This window comes from Leptinotarsa decemlineata, unplaced genomic scaffold, assembly GCF_025532065.1.
Source record: "Leptinotarsa decemlineata unplaced genomic scaffold, Ldec_3_MD MMD2_tig00026354_RagTag_RagTag, whole genome shotgun sequence".
Lineage (NCBI taxonomy): Eukaryota > Metazoa > Arthropoda > Insecta > Coleoptera > Chrysomelidae > Leptinotarsa > Leptinotarsa decemlineata.
In genome coordinates this window covers 21,335,120-21,360,933 of record NW_027412702.1, presented here as the reverse complement: position 1 = coordinate 21,360,933, position 25,814 = coordinate 21,335,120, and the positions used below count along the sequence as shown (strand labels likewise).

The 25,814-nt window shown below is 37.9% G+C and overlaps 1 protein-coding gene across 1 annotated transcript in view; it reads left to right on the top strand.

Moving 5' to 3' along the window:
• Window positions 1-25,814, top strand: part of LOC111509803 (neuroligin-4, Y-linked) — a 783,062-nt gene that overhangs the window by 191,670 nt on the left and 565,578 nt on the right. The window contains exon 2 of the mRNA XM_074184600.1: window positions 10,588-10,612. The gene's annotated coding sequence lies outside the window, so the exon portion shown is untranslated. The remainder of the gene's footprint in view (window positions 1-10,587; window positions 10,613-25,814) is intronic.

The following is a 25,814-nucleotide window of genomic DNA, read 5'->3' as shown; positions in this document are numbered from 1 at the left end:
TTTTTTGTTTAATAAAATTGTTATTTTCGGTTAATCTTTTTTATTTTTTCAGTGCATACTGTCCTTTCTCCGAACGCTGCCCTGGCTTCTAGAAGGATTGTGTTACGTTTCTTGGTAAGGTCTTCAGCGATGAAGATATTACAACCTTACAGTTTCCCTACATTTTTCAAATCCAGAAGTTTATGATCATACTGCTGGAATTTCACGATAACTGGCCGGGGCTTGAACTGGGGTTTTTGATGCCCGATGCAGAAAACAGGTCTTATGTCACCCCTCTTGATATCTATTTGACTCTTCTCATCAAATAATTGAATCAAAACTCTTCATCCGTTTGTTCGGACATTCCATATAGGCATATATTATTGAGTTTATCATCCATGCTTTTCACGTTGTCCTCGAGCATGTTGATTTTTTGTTCGATTTCATCTGTGATTGTTTTTGTGACTTGAGTTATAAATTACTTACTTGTGAACAATTCATTAATCGATTCTCTGATTAGATTTTGTATTTCCAATTTATTTCTAGTACTTGCCATGTTGTTTTACTATAGGTAATCACAGGAGGCTCTACGAGTTATATTGTGCACTTTTTCAAACTATTCTGCACCGAATCACTGGTGAAAGAGTGTTAAAAGACTGGAGCAAGCTAGCTATCGACTATCTAACTCGAAGCATGCCTCAATGCTTGGACTCGGAATTGCTCCTAAAACCACCATATTCTCTATGTCTGGCTTTCAGCGCCTTTTTCTGTTCTCAAACCTCAAAACAGGCCTTAAAAGCCTTCAAAACACTTTCTGTATACATTTACTGTCATTGGGTGTACTTACTGTTGAAAATTAAGAACTATCTATCAATAACTAATACTCTGAAATATCATTTATGTCATAGTATAATATTCATATAATAAATTGATGGATGTAGCCGTTACTACGTGGTAGGAAATCATAATGAAAAAAAGAGAATTGATATTTTCTTTGTTTTATTACTACTTTTATTTGTAATTAACGTTACTGCAGTTCCATCCTATAAAGTCCTATAATGTATAAGTTTAATAATGTCCTTATAGGACGAAACTTCAGTAACGTTAGTTATAAATAGAACTGGTAGAAAAACATAGAATATTTTAATTCTCTTTTCTTCATCATATTCATATAGTTACTTCTCTATCCTATACTACTTCTAAAAATGGCTTCTGAAGGCATACAAAAATATTATGTAGAAATCGTTGAGATTTCTCACCCTTTTCAAACAATCCCGCACCCATCACCGACTTTTCAACTTTAATTTTATGAACTAGAATCCGGTGTCATCAAGAACAAAAGCTTCAAAATGAATGAAACTTACGCCGACGTTAATTTACAGTGTGGCAAAATGACGAAGGAAAGACGACAAAGACACACAAAAGTCTGAAGAAACTTTATAAAGATCCCCGATAAAGTTATCAATATCAAAGAAGCTGCAAGACGTTACTCGTACACAACTTTTCGCACTCTCGATACATTTCCTCTCCTTTGTGGATTTCCAACTTGGGAACTGAATTCTCGTTATAAGACGAAGTTTCGGATGAAATTTTAGTACGATAGTTCCCCAGTCAATTTTCTGCCAGTTTTGTTCATCGATGGTCGACCCATATGCTATTGGATTGAAATTATATCCCTAGGGTTCGATTCAGACTTTAATTTCGGAAAGACGGCATCGTTTTCGCCTTGAGGTTTTTAGGGAGCAGAATATATGGCAAGTAATTTGAAATATTTCGATACTTGCAAGAAAGTCCATCAATTATATTCGATAGATTGGATTGTGAGTGAGTGGTTTTACGAAGGTGAGTAATGATTTTTCTATTTCGTTTTTCGCAAATACCATCAATTGAGATAATGTCTGTGTACAATTCCCTTGTCAGATATATTGGTTTCGAAGAAAAGATGTATTGAAATCATTTCATATATCATTATTTAATGTTCAACAGAGAATAACAAATTGTTAGTGAACAATGAGTTTGCTCTTTGGTAGATTTTTGTATCCCAAGAAAAATATTATTTTGAACAAAAAATTTAATTTTCGTTGACTGTACGTTCGAATGGAGATCGAGAGACTGGGGAGAATTCTGTATCTGTAGAGTAGGAAGGGTGAGTGTAGACACACAGCACTTCGGACACATGTGACCCATTATACATCCTCCCGAGGAGTTGTCCTCCAAGGTCATCGTCCATCCTGTCCTTTCCAGGAAGGTGAACAGGTCACTAGGAGGCATCTCCTTTATATTGGCAGGTGTAGGCCACGACTCGTCGAACACACTGTCTTTGGCAATCTTGAGGTGTCTCACGGTGGCCTTCGCGAAGGTGTTGGAAGCTGCAGCGATATTACTGTCGTTGCGCGGTTTCTTCAACTTTCTTGGGGTTCCCTCCGTGAAGGTGCACAAGTGAGGGAACTTTCCTGCAGGGACAGCCAGTTCCTTTCCTTCATTCAAAGCGGAGCTATTGAGGCCTGCCGCAGGAAGTACCCTTGCTGTTAGAGGTGATCTACTATGTTCAGCCTCATTCCAAGCGGTAGATTGGGGTGAACATTTCTGTTCATCCCCAGCCACCGCCTTAGATTGAGATGAGCACTTCTGTCCAGCCTCGGGATTGGATTGTTTCTGTTTTTGTGTTATTTGATTCAAGTGTGTGTAGCAAGGGAAGAGTTGGTCACCTCTGGCGGAGCCTTGCATTACCATAGGTAGGCTAATTACGATGAGGTGTTTGCCCAGCTCCCCATGGGAATCGTTCGTGCCCGCATATTACCCTGCGGCCATTCAGCTGTCGGCACAATTTGCAAAGGCTTTTGGGGGTTTTTGTTCCCCACGCCCTACTCATTTCTGCCACTGACCAGGAGTCCAGCGATTTCGTCCTCAAGGCCCCATTGGCTTTCCGGACAGGGTCTCCAGTCCTCTGGCCTTTCTTCTACCCGCCACCTGGGGACGTGCTCGATAGATGGCCCAACCAACGGAGAATATTGTTAATTGCGTTCTCAGAAAGTTGATGTAGTTGGGGTAGGTTAGGTTAGGTTAGGTCAAAAGTGAGTGGGTCATTTCAACCCTCCACCGCAACCTGCAAGGGTTTATTGGTTTATTGTGGTTCACACCTATTCACACTCGACAAAATGAACCCAGCTTCTTAACGGAGCCGATTAGTTTGTATGGTGAGTGGTCTTTCAGGTCAGATGGTGAGAGTACGGATCTGCCGAACTCTAAAAACCAGATTCGGTCCCCAGCGGGGCAGGCACAAAATATATGCCCTGATGTTTCATCTTTAATGAGGTAGTCGAATAGTCAAGGTGCGAAATTCCCTTCTTGATACACGCGACAACCTTCCCATATGAGTGTTTTTTGCACATCAGCTACATACCTGACGATGCCTTAGATGCGCAAACGTTCGCTAACCTGCTCATGGGGGGTTTGTTCCTCCACCGTAGACAAAACCCGCTCAAAATTTGGTGCAAGGCGGTTTCATAAGGTTCTTGAAAGGACGACTAATTCGTTTCCTGGCTGCACCACTAAACTTCTTTTTCAGGTTCAGTTATTGGATCAGGAGTTGGAGAGTTGACAAGCTCCCGCTCCCGATGTAAATTTACAGTTGTAGTTGTGAGCTCGACATCTATCTCCTCTGTAGACTGAGCGCCAGAAAGAATTTTGAAGTTCACTCTCTCCTTAAAAGTTCCACAAGTAGCTAGGGAAAGAAGGTCAATCACGGCAGAGCCTCGTATTACCGTGACAAGGCGATGCTACGACGAGAGGGCGGTCGATATCTCGACGGTTTCGTAGAAACAACTGATAGGCTCAGTGTCATTCATCATCTCGGCACGGATACACATACCTTAGGATTAGGCCATCGTTGGGATGCCATTCATTTAAGGAATAACTGAACCACGAGTGATTCTGTCATTCCTGTATCCAGTGGGGTTACGTAGAAGCAGGCATCTGATGGCCGGTTTGCTCAACCCCCATATCTCAAGCCAATGCACTCGCAAAAACAGCATACATAGTGGTTGGGGCAGTGGAAGATGAACAAGGACAGCCAACTCGCCAAGTTGATGTAATACAAGGTGTTTTCTGATATCAGTCTCTTGCAATTTCGTCCCAATTTATATTTTTCTACAAGACTGGTAGACAATTTTAATCCATTTTTGAAGAGATCATTGAAATGAACGCTGATCCTTTGGGATTACGTCTCTTAGCATGCGATTCATTGGCTATCATTCTAATCTTGTTCTATTCAACTTAATAATAATCTTCCGACTTCAATATATGTTACGATCATTTTGATCCTATTGATCATTAATTTCTGATATGATCTCTATATTCAATCTCACTCACTTTGGGGAAGTTTCACCAATATAACTTTTATCGCCAGAACAAGGTATGTTATGAATGTAATTTTTTCCTCTCTTCTGTGTTAATGGGTTTTATATGTGTGAGCATTGATCCCAGTGTACTTTTCGTAAGAATTTCTAACATCAATTCCATTTGCACATCGTTCTATATTTGCAAACAATCCCAGAATATGAGGTGCAACGTTAGTTGTGGAAGGTGTCGGTGATTGTTGAGTTGGTGGTTTGAAGGACAAGAAACTTTCCACAATGGATATTACTGTTGAAAATTGGATTTCTTTTTTGGAGACTTGAAAGTTGACTTGACATTTTTTATGTCATATCAGGATCGATGAATCATAGAATAAGGTAAGGAAGTTCTGGAAGTAACAAGTAACTGCAGCTCAAATTAATTTCCTGTTCAAATTCAGCCATATATTACTTATGGCAAGATTCGAACATTTGGGTCGAGCCGTAATAATCCTGCCTTTTCAGCGCTATTTTCGCAACAAAATATTTATTTAATCCATACACTCGTGCGGCTTAGGCTAGAATGCGATATAGACCTATTAAAACCGGTGTTCAACGCGAATCCGTGTTCTAGTTGTGCAGTCTTTGGTAAAAACTGAATATGGAATAGAAGTGATAATAGGATTACACGAAACAAATGGAAATTACGAATTCGCTCAGAGTTTTGTCGTAGATTCAACACAGTATATTGTATACACGGTCTCAGTGAGGTGCGTGGATAGTAAGCTTCAGCCACAATCCTACAATACGACGGTAATTATTAATGAGAATAAGTCCAATGCAGGCAATGGGGAACTACAATGGTCTCTATGTTATCGAAGTAAATTTTGGCATGGTAATACATTTTTGTTTTCCATGCTTCAGATCTGTCAAAATATATAACAAGGTACATAAGACGGATCTTCAGATGGGTCCAATGACCTAATCCATTGATCTTCCTGATGACATACTTGTAATGCACTGTTGGGAACCTTTGGTGTAGTAATGAATATTACTGAAGTTTTCTCCCAACACTAAACCGTTGTTTTACCACCTTGACACGTGTTTCGATCACCAAGTGATCATGTTCGAAAGAAAGATCTTCCACTTGAAGACACGTATCGATGTGTTGAAATAACGGTTTGGTGTTGAGAAAAAACTTCAGTAATATTCCTGATGACATGTTCAATTCCTCGGAATTTCTGATCGAACACTTTTTCCAACTATAGTTTATACAGCCATGTAGTATTACCTGGAATGGACGGAAATTATGTTTTGTCGTAGAATCGGCACATTATACTGTGTTCTTGGTATCAGTTGGGTTTCTGGATGGTAGGTTTCAACTATAATCCTACATCACCACGATGATTGATAATGGAAATAATTCCAATTCAAAAATCAGAACTCCTCCCAATCATCAAGGAAAAGAGTATAACATTTCCGCTGATTGGAAAGGTTTCTCATTTTTTGATTTTTTTTACGCCAGAGCTTCTAGTTTAGTGCCCCCAATGGAAATCTCAGCATGTCCATAAATCTTGTGATGCACTGTTTGGAACCTTTGGTGTAGTCATGAATATTACTGAAGTTTTTTCCCAACACCAAACCGTTACGTTAACACTTCGACACGTGATTGGATCACCAAGTTATCCTTTTCAAGAGAAAGATCAATTTGTGGTCACTTGGTGATCGAAACACGTGTCGAGGTGTTCAAATAACGGTTTGGTGTTGGGAAAAGACTCCAGTAATGTTCATGTCCATGAATTTTTGATTTCCAAAAATCAGATTGCATCATTGCATCGTAGATCAAGCAGGGTTCTATCCGTCTTGTTGATTGGTTCAGTTCCTGTGTAGTTCTGGTCTGGCACTTCATTATTCATTATAGTGGATTTGGTACAGCCGAAAAGAATTACCTGCATCGAATGAAAGCTACGAATCTACTCAAATTTGTGACAGTATAAAAATTTCATTGTTGGAAGTCTTCAGTAAAATAAAATATTCTTACGTTCAGTAGTCAGAATGCAATTGTTTGCTTTTGATCAGTTTGCCCCCAAATTCTCCAAACACATTTCAAGTGTTACTAGTAACTGCCTTAATATTTCAGGAAAACGTAAGTACCTGCCAATTCCGATTGGAAAAGCATATCTTCTCCTGGCATTTTTGATCCCTCTCTCCCACAGCAATAGTGACGATCACCACAAATTTGTTCAGTGTATTGGGAATCGAATTAATGCCGTTTCAGAGCCCTCAGAATTTCCTTCATTGCAATTTTGGCAATTTAAAATCACGCCTGGTAGTTTGCTGTGTAGAAATGAAACTTGTTACATATTAAGTAAGCATCATCTCCTTGAAATGCTTACTTGGTAAAATTTTTTTATGGTGTGGAAAATGTGTTTTTAATAGATTCACTCCCGACTCATGACATGTACTCCAGTTTCAACTCTATGATATGTATCGATAAAAGTGGACTGTATTTTTTGTTAGGTTTGGAAATGATTTTCTGTCAGAAGTGGTGAATAGATTAGCAAGACACAAAAGCAAATCATGAATTACATGAACGGAATAATAATTATCAGTTTCTGAGACAGACTGAAGGGATACTCTAGATCATTTGAAAGAAATGTTCATTAGGACAGTGTATTCATAAACACGAGATGAGACAAATGCAGCAGTGGCGTATATATGCGAATATGATGAATCTGGGTGAAAATTTGATATAGAATATCTGTTTCTCTCGTCATTGTTTGCTTTAATTGGATGATGAAGTGAAAACACACAATTGTTGGACCGGTAAATGGTTAGAATTATTTTCAAGTTCTGTACTATAGGATAAATCGACTACTTCAAGAAGATGACTACCTTACGGCAACCGAATCGAGATTTCATGTGGAAGAAGCACCCCCACATAATATAGCTCCTGTTGCCATTTCTGAAGCAAATACTTTTCCAGGCAACGAACTGGCAGAAGTAGTATTATGGAATGACCTCATACAATTTCGTTTTCAACACTGAATACCAAAGCTTTATTCCGATAAAGTATCACCAAATGTAATTATTGAAAGTTTTGGTTGAAAACTTCAATAAATGTTACTTAATGAAGATTAATTTTATTTTTTATGACGACAGCTCAATTTCGATCTCGAAATCATAATTTTTTCTCGATATTTCGAGATTGAGGTCCAAATTTCGAGATTTTGAGCCGTGATTCCTGAAAAGAAGTTGAAAATAAGTGATATTCAAGGTTTGAATTGATGAAAAGTAGTTGATGTCAATCCATGTCCAGGTCACTGATTTTGGGACTAAAACTGAATAATTAATGTTTCATTAGCTTCCCCGTTTAAATTTATCATCGACCCTTTTTGATAACCCTTCTCAAAGTTTGCTGTCTACTCACCCGTATCACACAAAATAATAAACGATTATAGCAAAAACAAAAGGCAATCAGGGAACCATTAACTTAACCAATTTTGAATGCGGGTATGTATTTATGACCTTTGACCAAAGTTTATGGTGACCGACCTCTTGTTTGTGAAATACTGCTGGCGATATGGTTGTTCTATATGTGATCATGAAACAAATTAATTCAAAATTATTTTTTGAGCTCAAAATCAAAATGTAAGTAATTGAAAATAGTTTTCATTATTCATACAAATGAGACTATGAACCAACATAAATCTGAGACAGAATATTTTGTTGATACGTTTCAAAGTTGCTTGTGAATTCTCCTTATTGTATATTTCAAATGTTCTTATAGGCGAAAAAAATTGGTATTTCCGGAAAACATAGTAATTTGAATTGATTAATTGATTATTTTTTTTATGTTGGTTAATAATGTTTCACGGTGAATTCCATTAGTTTTAACTATCATGATATAAAGTGGTTTGGTATCCCTGCAAGAATCGATAAAATTAAAATGATGACTGACAATAACAATAGGCAAAAAACCCTGAAACGAAATTACAATGAAATGAAATACTAGCAACAATTAACAATTAATAAAAACAGCGTCATCTGCCCGCGAATAGATCAATAAATATCAATTAGGTTACGAACAGCGCCATCTGCCCGCGAATAGATCAAGCAATAATGCCGATAATTCTGTCAATACAGATCCCCATCTTGAGAGTTACACACAAACATGCATACAAACAATCATTCATACATACATACATTCATACATACAGGTGAAGCTAATATGAAGCGTGTGAAAAAATTGGGTTCAAGTACAACATCAGAACCTGCTTCACATCCGGAAACACAATCCGTAGCAGCCCCACGAAAACTAGGCCACTAAAGGTGGGTTGCGATTCCAAGAATTGCATTTACTGGTTACCCTGCGAATGCCGAAAATTCTATATCGGTGAAACTAAGAGTTTGAATATAACAGGGGATTTTTTCCAACATCAAACCGTTATTTTAACACCTCAATACGTGTTTTGATCACCAAATGATCATCTCCAAGAGAAAGATCATATGTTGTCCGAAAAGGTATTCAGCCAAGCTAGCGTAGAGATACGCAACATATAGAAACCCATTATCAAACGGGCAACGGACAATTCCCGGTGAAAGCACTCGGATGTCCCATAAGATGATTTTGGATACTAACAATCGAAACGTCGTGATTCAGTTAGGCTTGAAATCTTTAAATTTTCATTTCTTCTTTATTGGTTGATTTTCAATTGATGCTTGTATTTTATTTTATTTCAATTTCAGAATTATTTTCTGCTCAACAAAATGTTATTTTCAGCTATTCATTGCAATTTTATTGATTCTTTCAGGGATTTCAAACCATTTCATATCATATTAGACAATGAAAATTCCAACTGATGAAATTCTTTGAGAACTTCCTTATAATAATCAACAAAGAACGTTAGACGACTGAGTCAACATGTTTATTACAGGTGAAAACACTTTCAATTGGGGAACTTCACGTTTCGTCTCAGTTCATCTCTTTCTCGATGTCACTTTCGAACCGAACGAAGATGATGTTCCGAATATCTAATAGAAATTTATGCATATGCATATGCATTATGCATAAAGTGCATTTCAGTTGAAACTAGCCTTCCTGAATGAGTCATTTAATGATAAAACTGTAAAAAACGTCAAATTGAGTTATTAGGGGGATAAATTCCTACCGGTGATAGAAAAAAAATTATTTTTGCAATCTGATGTCAGCTACCTCCTTCCTTCAACATCACTCATGTCAAAAATTTCAAATGGAAACCATAGTCGAAGGAAACCCTATTTGAAAGGTCTTTCTATTTTGTATTCAATCCCGTAACATTTTTGATATTACAGCGATGAGCAATGACAGAAAAAATATCTAGACTAGGTTAGGCTATTGCGAAATGGGTTAGTTATCCAAGATAGGCCAGTCCTTATTACCTACTATCATTGCAAAATCTCCATGATGGCCTAAGATGATGAACAGAAGTTGCATCTTTTGATACAACTAACTGATTTTCAGCATTTCCCGTGTCAGTGAATGTTCTCACATATTTATTGTATCATTTTGGAAATAAAGATCTATTATTATTATTATGACTTTTCTGATCAATGAATTTGAAGGTGAGGTTCTGAAGAATGGCCATCCAGACCACCAGAATCTATGACACTTTTTTCCATGAGTATAGTAGTAATCGAAATGAAAAGCAACCAAATACCGTAGAAGATCTACGGAAAGGAATCACTAGATGATGTGGACTACCAACACCTGACATTCTCCAAAATGTAAGGGGGAGAATGCAGGCAACATAAGCTCATTCATATGATTGTATGAAAGTTAATAAAAAATTAAAAAATTCAAAAACATGTTTCAGATTTTCACGCATTAGTTATCATTGTAATGTTGAAAATATCACATTTCAATCAACTCTGGATGAAGAGCTGTGCAAACTTCGCCTGCACCAACTAACTGCTCTATGAACTGATTACCAGAAGAAATGAAATGAATATAAAACCGAAAAATTATTTTGAACATTTTGGAACAGATGTGAAAGGTAAAATTTCTTTCAGTTCATAGTATCACTTTGAAAAATTCTGCTACAAACTTAGCTGAAGGTGTTTCCAGAAAAGATATGTGGGTTACTCTGAAATCAGTCATCAGGGTCAACCGAAACTTATTTTAGAATAGTCATATTCTCAATAGCTCATCCATTCGTAATGTTGGTTTCCACATGCAACATAAGATGAACTCCAGTACACATATTTTGAGTCTAATTCACTTGTTTTGTTTCAGATATTGATGACTACTACGACAGATGGTAAGTCAACTCGAAACATATCGAAAGTATATGACTGATTCCCAGCTAATTACCTGAAAGAAATATTTTCAAGTATCATATTCGAAACACTTGAAGTCAACATTCCCAATACTCATTACATGAAATTCAATTCATGTTGCATCATTATTAGTTGTTATTGAGCTTTCGCAGAAGTAACATGCAAAGATGGACGAAATTATTGACACATTTGTCGTCAATGCTGGTAGCGAGAAGAGAGACATGGTTCTGGCCATGATTTCTAAATTATTAGATTTATACGAAGTCTCCCCACAGGAACTCGTATCGACGCATATATTGATGCGCAAAAAGAGGCAGGAACTTGAACAAAAAAGAGCCTGCGCTTACGAATTACCAGACGACATGCTAGGCTATTCTTCTGATGAAAGTCTGGAAGAAGAGGCGACTTCTAATAAAAAGCGTCCTGCGGAGACAGAGTCTCCCACAAAACAACAACTACCAACGAATAAGACCAAAACGCCGGCACAAAACGCGGCGTCCAAAACAGGAAAAACGGCAATCCCTCAAAGAAAGTCCAAGAAACTCAGAGCCAACCACCCTGAGAACAAAGAAATTCGGATTCCCAATGAGAGAAGAGATGGAAACCGAAATTCAGGACGAAGCGGCTGCGATGCCAACCACATCACAGGCAGCGAGCCCCAAAACAATTAGACCCCCACCCATTACAATAAGGCGTAAAGACAAGTGATCCAAGTTCAACGAAATAGCCGCAAGGGAAAACATAAAGTTCACGAAAGCGGTAAACACAAACGACGGAGTGAAAGTCCAACACGCTATCCCGGACGACTTTAGAAAAATGGCCAAAATGCTAGTCAAAGAGAGCATCCCACATCATACATACACAATTCAGGAAGCAAAATCATTGGGAGTCGTATTTTGAGGCGTCCCTGAATTTCTCGAAATCGACGAAATCAAGGATGATCTGAAAGCCAAAGGATTCGATACCATATCGGTTGCCAGGCTGAGAAAGCAAGACAAGAAACCACTCCCGCTAGTATTGGTTCTAGTCTCTAGGAAACAGAACCACATATACGACGTCAGGGAGATTCTAAACGTCAAGGTGAAGAGCGAGCCCCAGAGGCCGCGAAAAACAGTAGGACAGTGCTATCGCTGCAGAAATATGGGCACTCGCAGAATAACTGCAAGGCAATCCCAGCATGTTTAAGATGCGCCGGCCGCCACATGACGGCTGAGTGTAAAGAACCAAAGCAAGTTCCAGCTGAATGCTATAACTGTAAAGGGAACCATCCAGCCAACTACCAAGGGTGTCCGGAGCACCCTAAGAACAAAAAGGCAAATACTAAGGCCAAAGATCCGCCAACCCAAATAAAAAGTCCGACAGAAACAAACAGGATCAAAAACGGAATCTCCTACGTGAGGGCCGTTAAAACCACAAACAGCAGTGACCCCAGCTCGGTTGATGACCTCTGTACGGCCTTCAACAAGCTGCAGGCCCTACTGACGATCTTTCCCGTTCTAAAAAGTATGTTGAAGGTCAACACTCCCCCCGCTAAGATGAACTAATTACCTCAAAGACCTCAGGGTGAGATTGCAATCTCGAGGCTACGTGAATGCTATTCACAAAAAGAAAAGTCCTCTAAAAAGGACACTCCAGGCGGCCAGAGAAATCTCAGCCGCGCTCCAAAAATAACATTCAGATCCAAACCAAAAATTCAAGATGAAAGAGACAGGGATTTTAATATTCAAAACTCGCCAGAAATCAAGATGACAAACAAACAATTCATTTAGATTTATTTGCAATAATATCTTTCACAATCTGAAAACTAATCGCCTGTGATGAGCAACTGAGTGCCGCTGTGGAAAATATTCTGTGATACGTGGAATATTTTTGTATTCAAAATGGTTTTAGAATTCGTATCAAAGCCACATTGCCAGACAACAGCGTATATGTCAACTCATTTTCAGGCGAACGCTGGACCCGATCAACATCAGTGAAACTTTTAGTTCTGTTGAAGAACCTTTTCTGTATTTTAAATGCAAAAATGTAGGATCTGCTACTTGAATATAGACTAGTTGTTTCAATACCAGAGCACCATCACTAATCATACGTTGAACATATTTCATTTTATCCAAAACTATTCACCTGATTGGAAACCCAAGCATTACGAGAAACGTTTATACAATTCATTAATGAATAGAGAAAGAATGTATACAGCTTCATATAAAACCTATATAACAATTATACACTTGTTCTCGTTCAGTTGAATAGATTGCCAATGGATGTATTCGCCAGTAATGAGAAATGGACTGTAATAATAAATTTTACAAGTAATTTAACCACGAGATTACCAAGTTGAACTCACTCATGAGAAAACCAAATCATTTTAAGTGTACGATGAAGTATACGTTTTTTACATAGATCATGAAACTTGTATAACTTAAACGATTCCACTGTCACAGGCAGTGCAATTAGTGGCTGAATTAACGATTGCTCAACATGATTTGAGTTCCCTTTATAGGGGCAAGATCTCCGACACTAACTACCCTCTTCATATCAGGCTTAGCAAAAATATGTCCACCCAATGTCAATAATCAGATTGGGTTACTGATGAGATTATACAAATTTTTTTATCGCTTTCTGAAGAGATCTCAATTGTAAATTTCCGAATACAAATTCAAGATGGACATGACCTTCAGCTTTATCCAGTGAATAATGAACAGCATTGGAAAGGATTGATTGTAGAGTGTCATCCCCAAAGTATGCATCATATGGGAATCTTATTTATTAGGGATTTTTCGACAAAATGTTATTCTTGATAAAAGTTTGTGCATCTCCTGAAACTGAATATAAAACAACAAAATACAGTAAAACGCATGTAATGTACGAGGAGCCTTCAAATATTAGATTTCGAGACAAAGAGTAAAGTACTCGTATTTTGAAAAATCTTGGGAAATGTTATTCAATAAAGTGGTTCAACATTAAAAAATACATCTGGATTGGAAATCATGGCCATCTAAGTGAAGTTTTATTTTTTTATCAATTTTTTAAAATGGAGAATACGAAAAAAAAATTGCTAAAACGATAAATAGACAGAATCCTGTATACGACGATTCATTTCAAAAGCCTTTTATATTACGAATTACACAACTATGGTATTAATCACGGTCAATTTTTCTGAAGAGTAAATTAATTTTCAAAGTTTTTGGTGCCAAGTCATTTTTATTTTGTGTTGAAACCGAAAATTACTCAAAATTATACGGTATTATAACAAGAACTCAATATTCGATATCAAAACAAAAAACATCAAAATCAAATAGGTATTTCGGAACAAACTCATTGATTTTCTGGAGATTTTCTTGTCCAAAATAATTCTCCAAAATAATCTCCAGAAAATCAACGAGTTTGTTCCAAAATACCTATTTTATTTTGATGTTTTATGATTTATATTATTGAATATCAAGTTCTTGTTACAATAATGTATAACTTTGAATTATTTTCGGTGTTAAAAAAAAATAAAAATAACTTCGCACCAAAAAATTTGAAAATTATTTTACTCGTCAAAAAAATTGACCGTGTTTAACACCATAGTTGTTTAATTTGTAATATTTCAGGATTTCCAAATGAATTTTTTTATAGTCCCCGTTTTGAGAAAGATATGTAAAAAAATATAAATTTACTCAGATGGCTATGATTTCAAATCTGAATGTATTTTTAATGCTGAACAACTTTTCTGAATAACATTTACCAAACTTTCTTAAAATAGGGGTACTTTATCTTGTCTCAAAATCAAATATTTGAAGGCTCCTCGTATATTACGTGTGTTTTACTGTATTTCGATGGTGCATGTTCAGTTTTAGGGGTTGCACAAACTTTTATCAAGAATAATTATTGTCGAAAAACCCTTAATAAATAAGTGTCCCTTATGGTGCATACGCTGTATATGATTCTGAGGTGATAGAATGTATAGATGATAATATTATTCACCTATAGACTGGTCCTAACAGTGAAAGCTTCACAGAAAACCCCCAAGCCTGCTTGGGTGATTTATTATTATGGGACCATGGATAATGGAAACTGGACTCCTCTTTGCAATAATTCAACAGCTTGAATCCTTTCTCAAAATCCACAGCGGAGAAAAAATTACTAGATGTGGAAACGAATAGTTCTAGTTTCAATAGGAAAATATCTGTATACAGCAAACAAACTCATACGGGGCAGTAATTGAAACAAAAATCAAATCACTATATAACTGGGTGCTCTGGGTAGTCTTCAAAAACGTTATCGAGATAATGGATAGTCGAAATGGACATTTTAACTGACAGAAGAAACTTTGGCATGAAGACTATAGATGAAAATGTCGACGACAAGAAAAACCTTCACGAACAATAATATTTTTGAAGTGATAACTTGTTATCGAGGGGTAAATCGTTGTCTCAAGTGTAACGGTGGCAGTTTGTCTGGCTCACCTTTTTCAAACGCATACGTCAGCGGAAGGCAGGCTCCTCCTCTCTCGTCGGACAGAAGCTCAGTGTTAGACATACACTGTTTTAACAGTATTATAAAAATGTAACCAGCAGATACGTAACATTCTTTTATTATGTGAAACGTGGCTTAGAAATCATTAGTATCATTATTTGATCCTACAAAAGTAACAATTGGCTTATGATAGCTATAATACTTGTATATACATGAAATAATCAGTAAAATATTTCATTAAAGAATAACCTATTCTTACCTAAGTTTTTCTCACGTAAATCAATTTGAGTATTGAATGGTTCAACTTAGATTAGTTCGAGTTACCTGTAGATCTATCTATAATTAATTGAATGTGGAATCTATTTCCATTTATCGGTTCATTCATCAGTTCTTTGTATATTGTTTATTTCACTTTTCCTCATATTATTAGTAGTGTGATTTACTTAGCTTTCACATATTATTTACTCACTATCTTTCATATGTTAAATGAGGATAATTTTTTTGATTGATTCTGTTTGTATCCCTAGTCCTGCAATGAATGAATTCACATGTGCGTAGAATTTTATATCAATTCTGTTCCGTATAATATACCATTATGTGTGGGATATAACATCGTTCAAATGTCCGCGACCGCTTCTCTTAGTTGAGCGTCTGAATTTAACATTATGGTATGTATTATGTTGGTTCAAGGACAGCTGTAGTTTGTGGCTCATTCGCATATACGTGCGACTCAAGAAAACCCCACAAAAAAGTCTAACGGAGTCGAATAGCACGATCCCGGTTGTCACTTCACATCACACATCATATGTGGCGTGAGCTGTGTGACATACAGCGACGTCCTGTTCTGTATCTGTAGTGTATGGAGGGTGAGTGTAGCCTCACAGCACTTAGGCCACATCCACTAGGAGTTGTCCTCCTAGGTCATCGTCCATCCTGTCATTTCCAGGAATGTGGACAGGTCACTGGGATACATCTCCTTTATATCGGCGGGTGTAGGCCAAGACTCGCCGAACACACACTCTTTTATTGACGGTAACTCCGGACACTCACATAGGATATGCCTGAGAGTTTCATCTCCCTGTTCACATATCCTGCATGTAGGTGTGTCCACTAGCCCTATATTATGGAGGTGTTTCCTCAGTTGACAGTAGCCAGCCAGCAATCCTACTGTCAAGCGTAGATTTTTCCTGGTCATCGCCAAATACTTCTGCGGCGCCAGCTTCCCAGGATCGCCCAGGGTGATTCTGACAAGATTGCATCTTTTGATTTCATCCCACCTCTTTAGAAATTGAGCATGGGTGTGGCGTTTGACTAGTTCCGCAATTGTCAAAGTCATCAGGCCGTAGATGTCACTGTGTCCCAAAATTCTTAGTCAAGCCGCTTACTTGGCTAAAGAGTCGGCCCCTGTCGTGCCCCTCAACCCACCGCAGGATAATGTGATTATCTGCCAAGGCTTTGGCTTGTAGGGTTTTTCAAACACAAACCTAGGTTCAATTGCATCACTGGCAGCCTGCAGCAGAAGTTGCGCAGTAAGCGCTTCTCTCCATAGGCTCAGCCACGACCCATTTCTACTTCGAGGTTCACACCGACCGTGTGCAATCGTAGCATGGCCATTAACGCAACCTCCTTAAGGTACAGGTCCAGAGGGGTTAGACCAGTAATTAATTTCATTGCTGCGGTTGGTATTATTCTCATGGCTCCTGTGATGTTTGAACAAGCCAATCGCGTATTTGATATACTTTTTTGATGACTGTTTCTTGTAGAACTTTCAGTCTCCATGCAAAAGCTCCGTACGGTGAAGACACATATCGTTGGTGTCCAGATGATATCCAATTCAGGCCAATAGAAGTTGGTAATCATTGACCTTTAGTGCTCACTGTTGACGGTGTTGACCTAGCCAACGTTGCGTCGTATGGAGCGGTGAAGCCGCCAGCTCAAAATCCATACCAAACAATGACTTTTTCGGGATGAATTGAACGCTCTTGGATCTCATGTAGATTAGTTCCATTCCATATCCAACAATTTTGTTTGTTTACGTACCCATTCATCAAAGAATGGGCCTCATCAATAAAGATAATTTGTTGATGGAAAATTGGGGTCAGTTACAAACTGCTTCATAACCCATTCTGGTCGTCCGTCTTCAGTTCCTCGGTCGGTTGAATTTTGTATGAGTGCAGGTCCAATTTATGACGCAAAATTCATCAAGTTGTGGTCTCCGAAAATCCGAGTTCTTGTGAGAGACACGAAATCGGTTGTGTCGGATTCTCCTGTACACTCTCATAGACACCGGCGGTATTTTCAGCAGCTCTTGCGTTTCTTCGATGTACGGGTGTTGGTCGATCATCTTCTGAACCAGTGGACTCAGCTCGTCAAAGTTTGTAAGTTCTTGTTGGAAGACACTATGTCTGTTTGAATTCAACAACGAACACTCATACTACAAATAGTATTTGTATACAGTTGTATTTGAGAGAAACTGCTACATATTCATGTTGAAGAAGTATCATCGTTACAATAAAGAATCCTAACTAGTATCTGTGTTTATGTAAATAAATTGAACATCTGCTCATTGTTAAACTAAACTCAAGCTCATGGGATTACAAAAAAAAAACTCTCATCATTTTATAGAACTCGAAGATGTTCGTCTACATAGATAATATCTGAATTGACGAAGAAGCAGCCACATCGTTAAACTTTGAATAATGCATACTTTGATAAAATAATTATTTCCACTAAGATCTTGTGACCTTTCAGTTTCGGTCGTGACCAAAATATGAAAATTTTCACTGTCTCATCGCACATATCTTTGGCTTCATGCCTAGTTTTACGATGCTAGGAAAACCGTCGAGAAAAATTAATATAGTGCGGGTCCATGGTTAGAGAGGAAGCAAAACAATTTGCCAAGAATCTCGAGTCTGAAAAGTTGTCTTGGGACCGGCTATTTATGAAGATTAACTGCGTAATATATAAGGCGGATGATATTTTATGGCAGTAAGCCGAATATTCAAGGGAAGTTCAGGGAATTTCTAGAATTTCTCGTTATTTATTACCGCGAGTGCGTAAGACTAGATGTCGTCTCGCCGCATAACATCTTGTAAATCAAAATTTAATTAGTACACTTGTACCTCTTATTGTAATTAGTGGGCTTTAGGAAAACAGTGAGTCCCTTGCGACAATTTTCTTGCAATAAACCCACATGTTGAGGCGTGTGGAACCTGTTAGGAATAAGAAACCAGTCAGAAAAACAATGTATACAACAATATAGTTAAAAAGGTCATTTCGAAATAAAAGTACATTAATCAGACCTTCTGAAAATATTGATGATAACTGATTTTGATATGTGATGATATTGGCCAATATTTGTTGAGAATTCATATTAGAATGAATTTGCAGTACCAAAGGGCTAAAAAACCCGTAGAAGCTTACCAAAAATATGTATTATTTCAAGGAAATTCATTGAAATGAAAAAGATATATCTTCAGTGTCGAAGTTAATGATATAACTTGTGGTTCTTGCGTAAAGTGTATATTGGCCAAACGGAGACAAACTTTTTCACAAAGAATGAGAGAACATAGGATTCGTTTGATGGATGTGAAAAACAATTCCGCATTTGCAAATCATGTCATTAATAGTAAAGATCACAAGAATAACCCAGGACATCAGTTTCCAGATGGAACATTTGCTCTTCAGCTGAAGAAAAATCTCCCTTAGGAACTTATAGTTCATCACACTGATGCTGTAGTTTTCAATATACAAGTTGCTTCATCAGTCGTGGAAAGAAATGTCTAACTGAATGTCAACGAGAAAAAAATCAGTTGGACAATCTATGTGTAATTGGGTCGAAAAGAGAAGTTTCGTTCATCTTGAAGCATTCACAAACTAGTTCATTGAGAGCCTGCTGAACTCAAGCTTTCAATGAATTTACCTTTCATTGGGAAGAATAATAAACGAAAAATATTGTTGCAAATCATACCCTTAAGAAAATAATGCCGGCCGCCACTGGTCGCCATAAATCAATTGTGACGTGGCGACTATTTAGCAGCATTCAGCGGCTATTCCACCGACTTCGATGTAATTCCGGCGAAATTTTCTACCGCCAGATTACGATATATAAACGCCAACCACGAGCAAATGGAGACATATTTAAAACTGTAGAAAAATGAATTGACAAAGGAGTGATGCAGGAATAGCAAGAAATCTTCAAGTACGGCCAACACAGAACACAGGATTACAGAACGTAATTGCCAGACACGGAGTACCCCAGGAGTTACACTCGGATCAGGATTGCAATTTCAATTCAAATTTATGAAAGGAAATGATGACTTTCTTGGGAATAAAGAAGACAAGAACAACTGCATTCCACACACGATCCGACGGAATGGTCAAAAGGCATAATCGCACCATCAAAAAATATCGTTCGATGTTTGTCCCCGAAAACCAAAGAGACTTGGTTAAATTGGTTCCTCTTTTTCTTTTGGCATACAGGAGCTCTCAAAATGATACGACAGGTTACACACCATCTATGTTAACTGGTCGAGAACTGAACCTTCTAATAGATGTATTATGTGGCAGTCGTTCCGATTCATCTCAAGAGGTACCTCTTTAAGAGTATGTGAATGACCTGAAGAAGAGACTGGGAATTGAACACAAATTTCATAACTTTTTTCCCAACACCAAACCGTTATTTTTACACCTCAACACGAGTTTTGATCGCCAAGTGATCCCCAAGTGATCATTATCGATCATCTTCGTGATCGAAACACGAATCGAGGTGTTAAAATAAAAGTTTGATGTTGTTAAAAACTCCAGTAATATTCATTATTACACCAAAGATTCCAAACAGTGCATCACATTTTCATAATTATTGACGAATCATGAGTATATAGTTCTGGCATCGAAACCAAAGTCCAGAACCCAATGGAAGAGCCTAGGAGACCCAACACTAACACACCACGCTAAGTTTGATCAGATGTTTAGGTTTTCTTCACTGTTTTCTTCGATTACCGTGGCGAAGTGAGTCATGAGTTGTTGCCACATGGTCTTAGAGCCAAATTGAAGAGATCCATGAAAAGACGGCGTTTTGCGACGTTTGTGGATATAGAAACCGAATCGCTGGGAAAGCTCGGAGATACCCAAAATTGCAAAGCCTCGGTAGATAATAACATTATCCCGAGGTGGGTTGAAGGGTACGACAAGAGTGAGGGTAATCGCATTGCCGACTCTTAAGCCGAGGAAGCAGCTGGACTAAGAATTTCAGGACCCAGTGGCACCCACGGCTTCATGACTTCGACAATTGCGGAACTAGTCAAATGTGACATCCATGCTCAATCCTTAAAGAGATAGGATGAAATCAAAGGATGTAATCTTGCCAGGATCACCTTGGGCGACCTGGGAAGCTGGCGCTGAAGAAATATCTGGCGATGACCAGGAAAAATCTACGCCTTACAGTAGGATTTCTGACTGGTCACTGTCAACTAAGGAAACACCTCCATAATATGGGGCTAGTGGACACACCTCTATGCAGGATGTGTGAACAGGAAGATGAGACTGTCAGGCACGTCCTGTGCAAGTGCCCGTAGTTATCGTCAATAAGAGAGTGTGTGTTCGGCGAGTCTTGGCCTACACCTGCCGATATAAAGGAGATGTCTCCCAGCGACCTGTCAACCTTTCTGGAAAGGACAGGATGGACGATGACCTAGGAGGACAACTCCTCGGGAGGATGTACAATGGGTCACATGTGGCCTAAGTGGGTGGGTTCACACTCACCCTCCCTACTCTACAGATACAGATACCCAAAATTGCATATCAGAACTCTTCGAAGATTAGAAAATAAGCTGGCACCATTGTATTTCATCTAAGGAATAGACTGAAATTGAATGAATACTTTTTTAGAGGAATGAAAATTCGACTAATTTTTTTAACACACAGAGAATAGTCCTCTGGATGAATCACAACGCCTATGTTACCTTCAATACGATAATAACCACCATCTCTCTAATCCCCCTCCGAAGAATGTTATTCAACTAGGAGTGTGCCGCTATGCTGGTTTACTCTGGAGAATCCTAAGCAAATAAGAAGATAAAACTTTATCGCAAGATCTTCACAAGTATGCACAAACAGTCTACTTTGCTTGAGGTAGACAAGTAGACGAGCTTGGATGTATTTGTTTACATAGTTTCCGAAATGCGGAGATGATTTATCACATCGGAATGTGTGCCAATTCCTGGAGAATATAATTTTAGATTGAGCGAGTGACAAATAGAAATACTTTCCCGAATAGAATTATAGGAAGAGTTAATAATAATAATAATAATGATGAATGTTTCATTGAAAGGTTACTCAGAACAAGGGATAATGACCTAATCTAAATGATGACAGAATTTAACATCTGCACATGATTAATTGGGGCAGAAATTGCTCTTTCGTCCAACCAGCAACAGCTAACTCGTATTAGTACAATCGTCCAATCAAACTGGACGATAAAAAGGAGTAAAAAAGGAAAAGAAGATGGGTGAAGAGCAGGAAAGAGAGGCAAAAAACGAGTAAACGGAAATTTATAATAATGATATAATTATGATTTTGATATTTTCTACATATTTATGGTAGATACACATATCAAGTACAGGTATTAACTGATCAATATCATGAAAGAACAGAATCGGACTGAAGCATATATCTATTCAGAGTTTTCTTGAAACTAGGTAGTGCATTTTTGGTTCAGCTTGGCACCACTGATGACACTTACGTGTTCTAAACAGCGCTATAGAATCATACAGTCGTTGTATTCAGGGTCTGATTTCCAGCTAGTTGCCTTGCAGTTAAAGCTATATATAGGACGAATCTCGCCGGAAGTCGTTGTCAAAGCTTGCATCTCCATCTGACCACCTTGGGGAGCCTTGTTCATCTTCTATATTGAGTTCTCTTTTGCCATGGTACAGCTGAACGTAGAATGTTGTCAATTGTTTTACGCTGAGCTTGTACAGTTCACAAAATGCAGGGTGGTATGATTGACCACGCTGTTGTATACTTGGGTTCAAAGTTGTTCTCTGCCGGCCATACGTACTAAGAGACTAAGAAATATAACAAGTTGATTCTTCTATAAGGTATGCCTTACCAACCTACTTCTATAGAATATACTCCATCCTAATAATAGGTTTCCCCGTTCCTTAAGTTTCTCTTTTGAAGGGCTCTCCGTTTTTTATACGGACTTTCGTATTCATCGTATATTCTTTTTATTGAAGCCAACCCTAGATGTGGCATCCAGGGTTGCCTATCATAAACTAATGCGTATACAAAAATTTCGTGTCCCTGCTATATATACCGCTGAGGAGATCTCTCATACGGAGCCAATCCTGGCAGCAGTATCAGGTCAGGTTTATGATTAACATGCATTGTCATCGGTTCTGGACCAACATGCAAAATTTCAGGTCAATCGGATACTGGGAAGTGGGTCAAATTGAACTTGCAAGATTTGTTAACATACATACAAGTCAAGTTAAATAAAAACTTTTAATAAATACGGACGAAACTTTTGAAAAAACTTAATAGTTTATTCAAGCAAGCTGTCTAAGGTATCGTATTTCCTAGATATTTCAACTCGCGTCATTGATCCCTGTTCATTATCGTAACGGTTGAATATATATATTGTGATTCTGTGGAAAGTTTGAAACGGTATCATTTCGATATAAATCGCGAATGGGGCGGACGAAATTTATGTTTTCGGATTTGAGCGGTATTGTGGATATCGAGAGAGTTTTATTATACTCATGAAATATATTGTAGGTCGCAATGTCTGAATCACCGCTGTTAGTGGCCTTTGAACCCTGATAGTGACACATTTTCTATGTTGTGTTAATTCACATTGTGAGAAATGTTCTGAATTCTTTGATACTGTGCCCAAGAGAAGTCATTCAACTGGATCGGTATGTATATTCATGTTATAAAATAAATACCAATAGAGAATCATCAGTTAACAACATGCAGTATGATAAAACATGTTTGCACGTCTTCAAAAAAAATCTAACTGATACAGTTTATTGTATGTTTTTCACTTTGAAGGATTTTACAAACACGTGTTTTGCTATACAATGGCTTCCTCAAACCCAAGTTCTTGCTTTCTGTTCTTGACCAAGATTGATTTCAATTCTTCCTTCAATTTCTCACCTTTTGTGTTTCGAGCCGAAATGATTTTTTAGAATTCAGTTTCAAGTTATGGGATTTAGATAGATCCAGTAACTTTTGTAATATTTTTCATTGCCACCTGCCAGTTACTTGAAGGAAATCGATAAATAACTGAAGTCATCTGCATAATGATGAACTGTGCAATGATCAATTATTTCATGGAAGTCAGATATAAATAGAGAGAAGAGAATGAGGCCAAGGATGCCAAGTGTCAACAGGTAAAGCACTAGAACACTTTCCATCTAGACACACTGACTGAGTCCGATTTCTGAGGCAACTTTTCAATAGATCTACACAGAATATTGTGGTGTAATGAGTATAGATGATAAGATGATTCTCAATATACTTCAACATAATGAGGAGAATGCTGTTAGTAATAATCTAAGAAAGTGGCTTTTACATGCTGATTTCTCCTGATCCCCCACGGAACACTTCGAGAGAAATGTTTGTTTGAAGGTGGCTCAGATCGATCTTCAGTTCTAGAGTTTCAGCCACTCAGAACTTGTCCAGATTTTTACTACCAATAATTAAACCACTGCAAGGTGAAACATCATTAAATTGATGGATGTAGCCGTTATTACGTGGTAGAAAATCATAATGAAGAAAAGAAAAATGAAACTTTCCTGGTTTTTTATCATTTTCATTTGTAACTAACGTTACTGCAGTTTCGTCCTATACGGATATTTTGAAAATGTCAGTATAGGACGAAACTGCAGTAACGTTAGTTACAAACAAAAGTGTTAAATAAAATAGAAAGTTTCATTTCTCTTCTCTTCATTAGTGAAACATCATCTATTTCCGTTGAAATACCAGGAGAAATCGAAGTCAAGGAGCAGGATCAACTGATCAGTTTCGACCTGAAAAGCCTTTACACCAACGTTCCTGTCGAAAAAGCACTTCAAATCATACAGAAGGAAACTAGGCATCATAAAAAATGACCTTCAACAAAATGGTTACTCCAGAGTGATGGTAGAACAGGCTTCAACTAGAAAACAGCAAGAGCTCCACAAGGAAGAGAAGCCGCCACAACCAGTACTTGTACTTCCCTACATCAGAGGATTATCGGAAAGGATAAGAAGGATTGGGTTCAAGTATAACATCAAGACCTGCTTCAGATCTGGAAACACTATCCGTAGCAGCCTCACGAAAACCAGGTCACCAAACGCGGACTGCGATTCCAAGAACTGCATTCACCGGATACCCTGCGAGTTCGGATAATCATACATCGGTGAAACGAAGAGGCCATTAACAGTTCGCATTGCTGAGCACAAGGAACACACACAGCGAGGAGAAACCAGCAAATCCGGAATATCAGAGCATGTTTCATCCACAAAAAGGAACACTGGTTCAGGAGACAATTCAAAGAAGCCACGTATATGTTGTCCAACAACGCATTTAGTAGAGCTAACGTGAGATACGTAACATATGGAAAACTCTAATCAAGCGAAAAACGACCAACTCCCGCCAAACGATCATCTCCCGTTAAAACCAATGAAGCAGAGAGAGGGAAAAGGGGATAGGTGTAATCACTTGAATGACCTATAAATAGTCAGATCTCGGAAGAGATACGAGCCTATAGCAGGGTCCTAACAAATATTCAAACAAATTGTAAATTACTAACCCAAAAAAAAGTGAATAAACGTGAGAGTAAGTAAGTAAGGAATAAGTCCAGTTATCACTCGAAGACCATTGTGGATACTAACAATCGAAACGTCGTGACGTAACTTGGTTTGAAATCTTTCAATTTTTATTTTTCATTTTTTGTTAATGATATTTTTTGATTTTTTAATTGTCAGCTTCCATTGATATTTCAATTTTTTATTTTTTTGGTTGTGGCTTGTATGTTATTTCTTTGTGATTTCAGTTTTTTGTTTAATAAAATTGTTATTTTCGGTTAATCTTTTTAGTTTTTTCAGGGATTTGAAATCAATTCATATTGTAGTAGAACTGATGAAATATTTCGAGAGAAAAATCCGTTTCACTACAGGTGTTTACTAATGTTAAATTCAACGTTCAAGATATCTCAGGAATATGAATTTTGAGTCCACTTTCACTTCTCCGCAAAACGATAATCCTGGACTGATGAATTCATAACAGGAATTCGAGATAACTTGAAAGTGGAGATAGTAACAGTATTTCCTCATTATCCCGGCCTATGTAGTTTTCACCGCTCGACACTCCCCGGGCCCCCGGGATATCGCCAGATGTGCACGTACAAAGAGCTGCTGAGACTGGCATGGAATTAGGATCTGGCGGGCGTTCATTTAGCATTCAGAAAACCCGGATGCATCAGTCCTCATAATTTAACCTCTACGGGATGCGACGCTAGCTGCCCCCTTTTGTATCTTTGGAGAGAGATGGAATTCATCCGGTTTAGTAAAAGTAGAGTGCCGTGAGGCGGTCTTATAGAAAAATAGCTGAAGGATGTATTCAGGAATAACAAGTGCAAACTCTGTAGAACATCATCCAGGAGAATTCAAATATCACGCATTGTCAATCAAGATCTGTTTTACCAATCATTATGGTTGCGAGTGTATTGAAAAGGGT